Below are 12,993 nucleotides of genomic sequence, written 5' to 3'. Positions count from 1 at the left end.
GTAGTCAGTGTCACAGATGCCTTCGTCCTTTTTCTTCTTCGTTAGTTGTGGCAGACTACGGCACTTCTTCATCCTCCTCGTACACAAATACTGTCTAAATGTTTGAGTCTGTATTTTAAATCTCTGAGAAAACCACAGTGTAAAAATGCCTCCAGACTATGTGAACAGATGGCAGTATATATTATGTAACCCCCCCCCCCTTCATTTAGGTCAATTTACTTAATTTTTTTAATTTTACTTAAATTGTTTGTGGATTAATAAAAAACAAAACATACACTGTCTAACGAAAACCGCGAAGAAGAACCACTTCTGCCTGTTGTTGCACCTTAATGTCCTGAGTACAGAGGAGTGTGCATGTGTATGTACATGTACAAGACAACAAGAAGGGGACCCGCTCATAAATAGTTACTCCATCAGTCATCACAAACTCTAGTTTCTAAAGATCCTAAATCTGACAGGCTGAATTTTATAAAAAATGTATAAAAAGATGCACAAGACGTCTAGAATTTTTCCATTTGATGAAATGTGCAGCCATAACAAATTTGGGGTTTGAATATTTGAGTGTAAACATCATATAGCTTCAACAAAGGGCTGTAAAAAGCTGAGAGAATATATATATGAGGCTGTCAGGCAGAGCAGAGTGAAACTTTGACAACCATAAAGATATTTAAGCAAAAGGAGAAAACTGGATTTTACAGATGAACCTTCCACTGGCGTCGGATGACAATTCAGTTTGATCATTTTATTTATGTAATCGTTCTTATAAAAGCATTAAAACTTTTGACAAACAACACATAGTTTGCTGTGTTCACAGCAGCAGTATCTGGTGTGGACTTTTCCTTGAAGTGCTCCAGATTTCTTTCCTGACACTTTAATATTTAATATGGACTCAATCCCTCGGAGAGGATGGGATTAAATTTAGCATGAATGTAGAGCTGCTGTTGCATTTCTTTATGATGCTGCTTCTCTGCCGTAAATTAGCAGCTCAGCATAAGTTGGAGCTGTTAAAACAGCAAATGTGTTAATCATTCGATCCATTAAGGCCACTGGCCCCGTCAGTGCGCTCTGCAGTGAGCTAAAAGCTGACACTGACCCCTGCCAGTCTAATAAACACACCCACAGACAGCTCACACAGCTCGCTGCTTAGATGCACTAATCCCCGGGAGCAAGCGTATTTACACCAGGCCAGGATTTATATGTTATATGCTGTGACCGCTGGGATTAAATGCGTTAATGCAAATTGCAAGACTTCAGCTGCGTTAATGTATGATACTCTTTCATATGTGAACATTCATGTGCAGCAGGTACATGTGATTTACTGATATAACTTTATGGAGATGTGATGAATTCACATATAGACACATGTTGTTTTTGGACATTTCTTATGTCTCATGTCACATTTGATGTACAATTTTATATTTGAAACATGAAAATGCCAATTTCACATATGAAACTCATTTTGATGTGTTTTTTTTTTTTTTTTTAAACATTTCACACATGAAAAGCAAGAACTGACATCAGTTTCACATGTAAACATTCACATCTGGGCAGATGTGTTTGTTATATATGAAACATTTACATATAATTCATGTGTTTTTTTCATGTCAAATATTACTATGAAATGTAATATTTCACGTATGAAAAGAGGAATTTCAGTTATATTATTATTCAGTTATAAGGGATGCAACAGAGCCTGAGCTGGTCTGTACTGTGTGTGTGTGGCGGGTCCGGCGCTGCCCTCTGACATACGGACTGGGACCAAAGGCACCTTGCAGCGCGGCAGAGCAGCAGCGCGGCGGCGCTGGGAGCTGCTCTGATGCCCTTTGTCATCACAGTAAGCCTCACCTCCACAACACTGGCCTGTACTGCATGACGTCAGCCTGCCTACAGATTATTTTTCCCATGTTTTTCCTCTTAATCCTCCCTCCAGCTTTTCATCCAAAGAACCAGCCATTTGCCAAGCTCTGGTCTCTACACACACACAAACAATGTGGAGAGAGATTAACACTTAACAGAATAACATTGAAGTGATAGAAATACATCACTCGCACATGATAACTGAATCATAATGTCCTGTGTAAACAACAGAAAGTAATCATTTAACTAGGGAAAAGAATATTTTGGAATGAGATTACGGTTCTTGAAATGAGATATTCAGGAGTGATACCACCGTCCCGCTCAGCTTAGGCTTGGCTGCTTCTGCCCTACTTTTCAGTTCAGTGTGACAAACATAGAAAGGACAATTCGACAGCTTAGCCTTTATAGAGGGCCGTGTACTGTAAAGTATTTGATATTCCACGTCTTGTGTTGTCTGTGCTGGAGGAGATAAAGCTGGCTTATCCAGCCAAGTCGTTCTCCTCTTCCTCTAGACAGCAGACGGTCTGCCCTGCTATCAGATAAAAGACTCCAGTCTACATTCAAACACATCAGCATGGTGAAAGACTACAAAACTGTTGCTGCTGCTGTCCTGTGCATTAGGATGAGTGAAGCTGCTTTGAATGGGAAATACGGGATGTTCACCTCATGTTAATACTCTTTGATCACAGAGCTCAGTTTTATATTCAGGGCAACAACATCTGTCATCTGGATAACAAACTGCCAAAGTTCAGGCCAAAATCTCTCTCAAAGTGTCATGGTTCTGTCCCAGTCTGGCTCCGTGTCCCTCCACCAGTCCTCCAGACACCCTCTGATGTTTCCCCTGTTTGTTTAGACTGGACTGAGAAGGATGATGAGAGGTGGCCAGTTATATCTAACGATCACTGGAGATACTGTTGTTTACTTCATTTACTCTCATAGAAACTAAGTTCAAGAGTGACAGTTGTCTTTCTTTATGTTGTTACATGCAGACTTACTAAGATTACTACAGATTTATTGGTTCATATTTATATCAACAGCAGTTAATGTTTCTAGTCTTTATGGTTTTAAGGTTCCTCGGTGGGCGATGTAATGCTGAAGGTTATTTGCTGTTTGCTCAGTGTGACTCGTTATGTAATTCTGAGACAGTTTGATTCATGACGGTTTATATATGAAGAGGATTGTGCATGATTATATTGTAGACTTTTATTTAGCTCATGGAAGAAGTTGTTTTTGTTGTGTCTTTTGTGTTTTGTCGTGTTTTCCCAGCCTGTTTTTCCCTCCACACCTGCCCTGCATCAGTCTCACTAGCCCTGTCCTGCTCCCTGTGTCTTCCACAGCCAATCAGCTCCCAGCCTGCCCTTGTGTCTCGCCACCTGTTCCTTGTTGTTTCATTAGTTCAGTTTGTATTTGAGTCCTGGTTTTCAGTTCAGTCTTGTCGGATCCTTTGTTCTGCTCTGTTTGTCTGCATTCTCTTCCTGTGTTGCTCTGATCTTCCAGCTTTGTGTTTGCCTGCACGAGCTTTAAATAAGGAAGTTATTCTTCAGCCTCGCTCAGCCTGCAGTCTCTTGCAGAAAGAACTCGCATATGAAATTCCTTTCATCTCCCAAACATCTGTAACTCTTTTCCAATGCAAGAAAAAACTAATAAGAACTAATAGCCGGAGAAGAAAATACATTAAATATTTATAAAGAAATAAGGTCAGCAAGGTTGAAAATGTGAATATTGTGATAAAATGTGATTTAAATGTGTTTTACTAGCCGTTTGTTAAAGGAAGCATTCAACATTTTGGGAAATATATTTACTTTCCTCCATCAGAGATGTTGATGATCATCAGCCTGAGAGCAGCTGTTACTCCTGCTTCCAGTCTTTATGCTACGCTAGGCTAACGGTGTCCTGACACCACCTCTGCACCGACACAGACTCCTGAGTTATTCTGTTATAATGAAACAATGCTATTTCTTATGAAAAATTGAGAGCCAGCTACAAGTTAGTAAGCAGGGAATGTACAGGAAAAATTGGGAGGTACTGATGAAAAATATATATGACACATAGAGCTGGGCGTTATCTCAAATTAATTCAAACTTGTTTTTGCACGATGTGTAAAATGTCTAAATCATGAATTGAGTTATTACAATATGCACAAAAAGTAGATTTTTAGTCAAAACGTAACACAGATGGTTGCTGCTACATTAGCAGCTTTGAGTCACGACAGTCCTGCAAACTGTGATGTGATCAGTTTCACTACATGTTCACCTGCTGCACTTTACAGGACTAGTGACTGAGAATGACTCGTCTCTGCTCTCGGTTTGTGTTTCTTGATGACGTATCATCTCAGGTCAGTTGAGGCGATTTTTTTCTACTTGTCTCTACTTGCTGGGTAGCTAACGCTAGCTAGCAGCAGATCTGTTAGCTAGCGGAGCTTCCTGCTCTGTCTGTGTTCACACTGATTATTAAACTGGATGATCTACTGACGTTCAATATCTGTGTGATAACCTGTATTTTATACGTAATGATGACGGCCTACAGGTGGTGCAGATGTTTAATTGTTCTTGCTCAACTGTCTGTTTAACTCCTGCATTTTACAATCAAACAAAAATCGATTTTAAAATCGTGAATCGACCTCAAGCTTGAAAAAGATTGAGGTTTGATTTCTTGGCCGAATCTTCCAGCCATCTGCAGTCATCTGCATCGGGTCAGATACCCAGCTGGTGATCCGCAAAAAAAAGTGATGTGCAGGTGGTATTTTGTCCGGGTTCAGTTCTAGGTGAAACAAAGAACATGCAGGTTAGATCAAGGGTGTTTGAACAGTAATTTAATGTTTTAACCCTCTGACCCGACTTGGAAATCAGACCCTAAAAATGCATGAAATGAAGGGGATGGGGATGTTAAAAAGATCATGCAATTAAAATCTAGAGTTATTATGTATTTAACAGCGTGGTGGAAATTACAAAACATCTGCAACTGAAAATGAATTGGAGCAAATAATGTGGCTTAATGTGGATCGATCAGTTAAACCTCAAGTTACAATGAAATAAAATTAAAAGCAAGAGCCCTCTGTAGCTATGACAACAGCAACGTGGTATATATGCTTTTTGGCTTTTTAAACAAGTTTTCTTAATCAAAAGTCTTTCCCATCATTTCTATGTGAGAATACTGTTTCCTCCCCCCTCAAAGGTAAATACAGTTTCATATGGTTTCTCTGGTTGCAACAAAAAGCCCAGGTCCCTTCCTGACACCTACAGTAAAGTTGTATCTGACTGTATCTGACTGTATCTGACTGTATGTGGATCCCGTTGACAGTAGTAGCTTCAGTGGAAGAGCTCCCAGCTGCCTCTGCTCTCTGGTTTCCAGCAGTGGAAAGAGATTCACTCATAATCCAAAATCTAGACACAGGTTCCCAAGATCATAGACAGAAACTCTGTGAATTCTGATTTGGAATTAACATCCATGCACTTAACATTTAATCATTTTAAAGTACAGATTACCTTCAGCAATATGGGTCAGAGTCAGACAATGGGCCTTTTATCCCTGAGGGGAAAAATCTCCAAACAGCATTAGGTAACTTACTAGATGACAGCTCACTTGCTCTGAAGCCACATCTGCAGGCTGCTTAAACATCTGAATAGTAATGTAGTAATATTGGTGTATGTTCACATATACTTTACATTACCGAAGCAGAACATAGTGTTCTTTTCCTGGGGTTTGTTAGCTACCAGGCAGTCATTCACACATATCCCGTCCCCACCTTACTGCAACCCTACAACCAAACAAGAACACAGATATTGGACGATTCTGCAAAACCCTGGATTATAATCAATGACAATTTTTTTTATATATCTACTGGCAACATAAAAAAACCCAACTACAATATCTGGGCATGGTTAAGGTCAGGGAAACCTTGTGGTTATGTCAGGGTTATGAATCATGATTATGGTTAAACAACAGGTGAATGTTAATTGTATTAATGGGACACTTCTGGACATTTTGGTGCCCTAGGCAAGACGTCCACTGGAGCCCCTTTTTATAATATTCCACTCTCAACTTCACTCATCTTCTGGTCTGCATCCTGTTATCACATCATCTGTGAATTAGTACCTTTACATGCACACTAGTCCCTGTTATGTCTTATTCTGGTTTTAGGTAGATATGAAACATTAGAAACCTGGTTATTCATATTCCTTTATCACTAACATTAGGTTACTGATCATTGGTGTCTTTGACTCCTCAGCAAACAGTCTGTCAATTCTGTACTGAGACTTTCACTTATGGCTGTTGGCTCATATTTTATGATCCAGTATTTATTTGAATTCTATGTTTCTTCATTATACAACTTACAGTGCACACCTCATTAAAATTAATGAAGCAGTTGAGATATGTGTTACAGTTTTTAACCAACAGCAGCTGTTAACAGGTTCGTTTCTTCTGCAAAATGTCAGTGAAATAGATGCAAATTGACAGTCTGCTCACATTGTTTATCACTGCTCACTGACATACAGTTATTCTAACTGAAAATACTGATCATTACTATTATATATTTTGTGACTCTGCTGCTCACAATGCTGTGCCTTCAGTTCTTTAACAGGGTGCAGTGGTGTGATTTTAACAGCTGTGAATCCTCCTGGAATCACAGCTGTTACAGGAGGAATCGAACATCTGGATTTATAGCTGAAAGCTATTATTGTACACACTGTAATTTCCCTTTGGGATTAATAGAGTACTTGGCTCCAAGGAGTAATAACAGCAATAAGACTGTATCTATCAGGACAGAAGATCCTAGTACGGCAGATGCCACTGAGAATGTGCAGGAATATGGCTGCATTTACAGAGCTTCACTAGCTTGTTGTGCTACATAACACAACCTCTTGACTCTGTACTACATTACACACTTTTCACAGATCTTCAGTACAAAGTCAAGACGTTGTAATATTTGGCACAACAAGCTAGCGAAAAAAAATTAAATAACAATTGTGAAAATTTTCATCCAATTAGTGTTCTTAACTTGGATATAAAAATTCTTAACAAATTACTGGGCAAGGTGATTAGAGAGGGTACTCCCTAAACTGATCCACTGGGATGAGAATGGTTTCATAAAAGGCAGACAGGGCACCCATGAATTCAGAAGAGTGCTGATTATTTTATACAGTCAAAAGGAGGAAGTAGATACAGCCCTGCTTTCTGTAGATGCAGAAGAAATGTTTGATAGGGTGGAATGGCCCTATCTTTTTCATATTCTTGCTAAATTTGGCTTTGGGAAAACAGTCTGCAGTTGGGTTAAATTACTGTATAAAAACTCAACAGCCGAAGTCTTAATTAATACCACTGTATCCAATCTCTGTATCTAGAGGATACCACCAACGACACCCCCCCCCCCCCCCTTCTTCTTTTCCTTTTAGCTATCGAACCACTTGCTTTATTATAAGGTCCCATAAGGAGTTGTCTGGTATTCAAATAGGCCAAACCGAACATAGGATAGTGCTGTTTGTTGATGATATCATTGTTTTTCTGAAACACTATGAAATGGTTTCTGACTACAGATAACCGATACCTCCTGTCGGTGTGGATAAGGCACGGACAAACAGCTGTCCTCTATCTCTGACCCAGGTATCGAACATAGTTCCCAAAACCTACACACACGATCATCCAAGCCTTGCTTAGGGAACCAGAGTTCAGCCTGGCTTCTATAATCACCAGCTGTCATTGAACCACTACCAATGGGCCTGTCTAGTCAGGAATCCCAACAGCCTGGGTCACAATGAAGTGTATTGGTGCAAATAGGTGTTGGAGGTTTGAAAGTACTCCAAGATGGCCTTCTAAGAGGTCATCCCTGGAGGAGGCCCACTCTGTCGGTCAAGGGCACTCGCCCGGTTTTATAGGGCAGCTTCAGAGCCCTGGCCCTAACAGTTTAGCCAATTAAGTCCAGACCCCGAGCCTCTCTTGGCTTTTCTTTTTATAACTCTACAACTTCCACTTATTTCTATTACCACATATCGTCCATCTCCAGGACATCTATCAGTTTCATGCTGATGTTTCATGACTTTACACAAAATAGTGACTGATTTGAGATTAAAATCTAGGTATATCTGCTAGGTGCAGAAAACCACAGCTTTCCCTTTGCCTCAGGTTATTTGATGGTTGTCTATGTTTTTGATGTTTATTTGTGTTTGTTTTAGTCACTGTTGATGGTTCAAAACTAGTTCAGTACACATTGCACAAGTTGTGTAAATCCCCCACAAATAGTGCAAGACGTTAAACTACGTTTAATTTGTCACCATTTGAAATTAAATAAAATGGTCAGAAGTAGGTTTGAGTAGAGTTTGTCTCGGCCACATATAGTGGAGCTTTCAACAATAAAAAATAAATCAATTTCAACGTTATTAAATATTGTCGCAATCTTTGGGAAAATTTCAGGTATAAGATCAATAATAACAAATCTTCCATCATGCTATTAAATGAAAGAGAGAGGAAAAATCATGTCAGAATGTGGCACAATTTAAAGTATCTGATTGTTTCACCTACATGGGAATTATGACTGTTCCTTATATTGATAATATAGCACAAACTAATTATCACCCAGTGTTAGAGCAGGCTACGAAACTCCTGGCACTAAGGATGACATTACCAATCTCTTTAATTGGCAGAATTAATATTTTAAAAATGGATATTCTGCCAAAGTTTCTATATTTGTCTCAGAATATCCCTCTACCCCCACCAAGACACGTGTTTCCAATACTTAAGACGGCTTTTAGCAAAATTATATGGAACAACAAACGCCAGAGATTATGCCTCTGTGCTTTCCATATGACAAGGGAGGACTTAAGTGGCCAGACTCAACCACAAACAATTATGGTTTTTTTTTCTTTATTTAATGTCCCAGGTTGGGTAGAGTTAAATTTACCACCACACCTATATCTATATTTAGGTTTTAAGAAAATTCACAACTAGTCTGTTTGTATCAAATATGATGAATGTATGGTACAACATTCAGAAATACATGAACATACATCAACCCCTCCCAGTTTAGCCCTATATGGTGTAATTTATACCTGAAGGGGTATTAGAAAGACTGGAGATTTATCTAGGGAGCTATATATATATATATATATATATATATATATATATATATATATGTATAGCCCAGAAACAAAAATATGACTGTCCATCCAGCAAAGGATCGATTTTCTCCCATTATGATTTTCTAACTGAAGGATCTCAAGTGTCCTGAGAGAAAACTCTACAGGTATGGAGAAAAGATCTTAATGAAGATTTAACATTAGACGACTGGCAGACAATATGTGAGGAAACACAGACTATAAATACACGTTCAATTAAGTTAATTTAGTATGAATGGCTGATGTATACATATGTTACACCTCTCAAAATTCACAAATTTGACAAAAGTATCCCAGATACTTGTACTAAATGTAATGATGTCAAAGGAATACTTCTTCATTGCACATGGGAATGTAGGTTGAGAAATTTTTGGAAAGAGGTAAATTGTACCTTTTCAGTACAGCTCCCATTTTCATGATAAATACTCCAGGGGGAGTCTTTATGCATGTGTTCTTTGCAAGCAAAGAGGCTGATAGCCCTGTACTGGAAAAGTAGAAGTAAACCATCTATAGGTAAGTGGATTAAGGAGATGGCGTCTTGTATGGCATTAGAAAAAATGACATCCAGTGTACTGCGAAACAAACTGTAAATTCCTGTTAAACTAGCCTAAAATGCCTATCCAAGGCACACCAAAAGTAAATTGAACTGAAAGTTGTTCTTGAATCATGTGGTGTTGGTCTCTTTTGAAAGGAAACACTGAATCACTGTAAGTGTTACTAGCATTGAGTAATAGAAGTTTGAACACACTGAAGTAGAAGGTTTGAATATTTTTTTGAAAACAGATGCCTGCAGATGACTTATAGCTGGGACTTATTAGGTGGAAAACTCAATGGGACCAAAGCATGGAGCCTTACTTAGTCCAAGTTGAAATTTAATGACAATACCACAGAAAATGAATATTTTACACGTTTTTCCAAGGGTATGTCTAGGCGTCTTGCCAAAAGAGGCCATTTAGAGCCACCAAGTCACCCCTGCTTCAGAGTAACTGAAACATAAACACATTACAGTGCTTTGTTCCCCTGTTGGAGCTAAAATTTGTGCATATAAAAGTCGAAACAAGTGCCATGGTGGTAAAGTAGTTTATATAAAGTAACACACAGCAAACTATGTATTATAGAACCCATTAAAGCTGCATATGGTCATTTTCTGAATTTCATTGGCTATTTGAGGTGCCAGTCATCGGCACAATCTGTTCCACAGTGCAGCCACCATTTTGACACCATGCTATCGCTAATGTTTACCTGCTAGTCATGACAGAGAAACTGCTTATTGGAAATAATGCAACAGCGGTTTGTGAGTATTTATTGATGAAATAAATAATAATAAATGGCTTCTTTAAAGTTCTTTTTATTGACTTGCTTACCAGTGATTGTTGTTATATTTATTTTTTATACTCATTTTATGTGTTTTAGATTTTTATCTTATGTCTGTTTTATTATTTTGTCATGTCTTTAATACTTGTGTCTTTGTTTTTATTGTTTGTTTTGTGTAAAACACTTTGTAACATTGGGTTTGAGAAGTGCGAACAAATACATATAATTTTGTTATTAGGCTATTATTATTATTAATACATTTCAGCCCCCTATAGTGTCCTTCTACAGTCTGCTTGTTTTTTTAATAATGTAATGTGTGCACTGGACAGCAGAGGTAAACTGGGCTCCTGAAATTAATTATTAAGTATTTCTTCCTCCCCTTTAACTCCCCCCCAGCAGTTGCTGCTGCTAACAGCCTGCTTGCAGGTGTGTGACAGGATGCAAACTTTGCTCTCTTGAGCAGAGTAAGATGTGCCACACCCCATCCAAACCCTGATCTCGCTCATAATCTGGACCCTCACCTGGGACCAGTTTACCTTGGAAGACTCTACCGGGGGCTATTATTACTGATAACACAGCTCCCAGGGTCACATGGACACACGAACCCCTCCACCATGATAAGGTAGCAGTTCTCCTCTGATAACTGAACACAACATGGAACAATAAAGACCACATTCCAAAAATCTCCATCTTATTTATTTATGTTGAAAAACATTATTTTCCTAAAAGAAGAGAAATGCACCAATGCAGTTACATTTCAACTAGTTTTGAATAGAAATCAAATTGTTTGAAGAATTTAGTAGGTATGAGTCTTTGTATCTTGAAATTTAAAAGAATAAGACGAGTCAAAGCTAACTTGTATTTTAAAAATAAGTTTTCAATTCATTTTAAGACACAAACATTTAAAGTACAGACAAAACTACTTGATAATATGGAGATTTTTGCAGTGCAGATTCACAGCTTATGAAAAAAGCATCAAGGTGTCTCTTCTAACTGGTGTTAAATGGTAAAAAAAAACCCTCCTAAAATAGTCAGTGATCATCATAATGAAATCAATAATCAATTACCAAACAAAATATCATAAAAGCAAGCATACCTCGTCACCTCTAAAGAAAAACTGTAATTATTCCATAAATCTTTCTCGAGCCTTTAAAGACATTCTTAACTTTATTCTCTCAGTTCAACAGAGCAGAGCAGACGTCTCCTGGAGAAGCTGCTTGTTCTGGGTCACGTCCACTTACTGGTTGTCAGTCTGAATGTGTGAGCAGAGAAGAGAAGGCAGCAGAGAGCGAGAGGAACAGTCATCCTGCTGGGTGCTGCTACTCAAACCGAAGGATGCTCCATCCGATGTCAGAGCGGAGGACGACGGCAGCGTTTCATCTTCCATCCTTCAGACTGAGGCTGCCTCACACTGCTGCTCCGGTTTATAGTCAGAGGATTACAGCAGCTCTCTCTCTCTTCCTCTCTCTCTCTCTCTCTCTCTCTCTCTCTCTCTGCATGCCCTGAACTGTACTCTCTCTCTCTCTAGCTTGATCTTTGTTTCCCCACCTCACACTCAGTCTTTGTTTCTCTAATTCTCTTTTCTACCACAATATGAACCCCTCCCTTCCTTTTTCTATGTATCTTGTATCTCATTTGTTCCTCTTAAGTTTGTTTCAGTATGTGAGGGTGTCTCTGAACTAGCTACAGTATATACACGTCTCATCTGGGTTGAAATCAGAGTCCACAATAAAAGTTTTGGATGAAACAAATAACACATTGATGATGTGTCTATGCCAGTTTTTGTCCTCTTAGTGGTGCTGGAGGAAAGTTCATTGTGTCCAAAACAGAAAGAGAGAAGACGGAGGCAGGAATGTGCTCAAGAAATGCCACGTAATTCAGGAACCAAAGTCCACATGAAAATAAGAATTTTTTAGGAATTCACTACAATATGTCCTTTTGGTGTTGGTTTTGACTTTGTCTTATTATTTGGTCAAAACTGTAATTACCAAAAAAAAAAAAGTATTTATTTTCCTACAGTGGCAGTGCCCCTTATATTTATGTTCTCCAGTGAGTGTGAAAGCAAGCGATAACTGTACTGTCATTTAATTTGAACAATATCTCTGTGGATGGGCTCTAAAATAAGCTGCTCCAAGCTGGCTGCCATTCAGGAGCCATTGCAGGATCCTTCACAGAAACACAGTCACACCCAACTCGAAGTGAGACAGCAGAGCGTCCTGCTGAGTCATGTTTCTGTTAGTCTGGACGGTATGTTTCCCAGACTTACTGTAGTTGCTGGAACTTTAATAATGCCCCTCTAGTTATCATTCACATATTTTAACAGCATAAACTCAGATTTTATTCTTGCATCTCACCGCAAGGACTCTGAAGATATAAAAATAACAGTATCTCATATAGTGGGAGCACTGTAAATGTCCCACTTTCCCACTGTGGTTGCTCCCCCACAGGGTTGCATTGGGAATGCAGTGAAGAGTCCCAAAGCAGTAAGAACACTAATTATCTTGCTATTAGAACATCTTTAACACTGGCACAGTGCCATCCATAATTAGATATCTAGAATACAGTTAAAAAGGGCATCGACTGAGTCATCAGGAGACATGGCGATGTAAAGCTGTGTCATCAGTGTAGCTATGGACATTGACGCCGCGCCTCCTGATGATGTTTCCAAGTGGCAGCATGTATAGATTAAAAAGAGTAGGACCTAAAATTGAAC

The 12,993-nt window shown here is 38.9% G+C and overlaps 1 long non-coding RNA gene across 1 annotated transcript; it reads left to right on the top strand.

Annotated features, from left to right (window-relative positions):
* Nucleotides 1–3,644: 3,644 nt before the first annotated feature.
* LOC121896108 lies at nt 3,645–12,009 on the top strand. The gene is made up of 3 exons (XR_006095924.1): nt 3,645–4,192; nt 10,680–10,902; nt 11,460–12,009. It is a non-coding gene; the product is annotated as an uncharacterized LOC121896108 (long non-coding RNA).
* The last annotated feature ends 984 nt before the right edge of the window (nt 12,010–12,993 follow it).

This window comes from Thunnus maccoyii, chromosome 4 (assembly GCF_910596095.1).
Source record: "Thunnus maccoyii chromosome 4, fThuMac1.1, whole genome shotgun sequence".
NCBI lineage: Eukaryota > Metazoa > Chordata > Actinopteri > Scombriformes > Scombridae > Thunnus > Thunnus maccoyii.
This window is presented reverse-complemented; position numbering and strand designations above follow the sequence as displayed.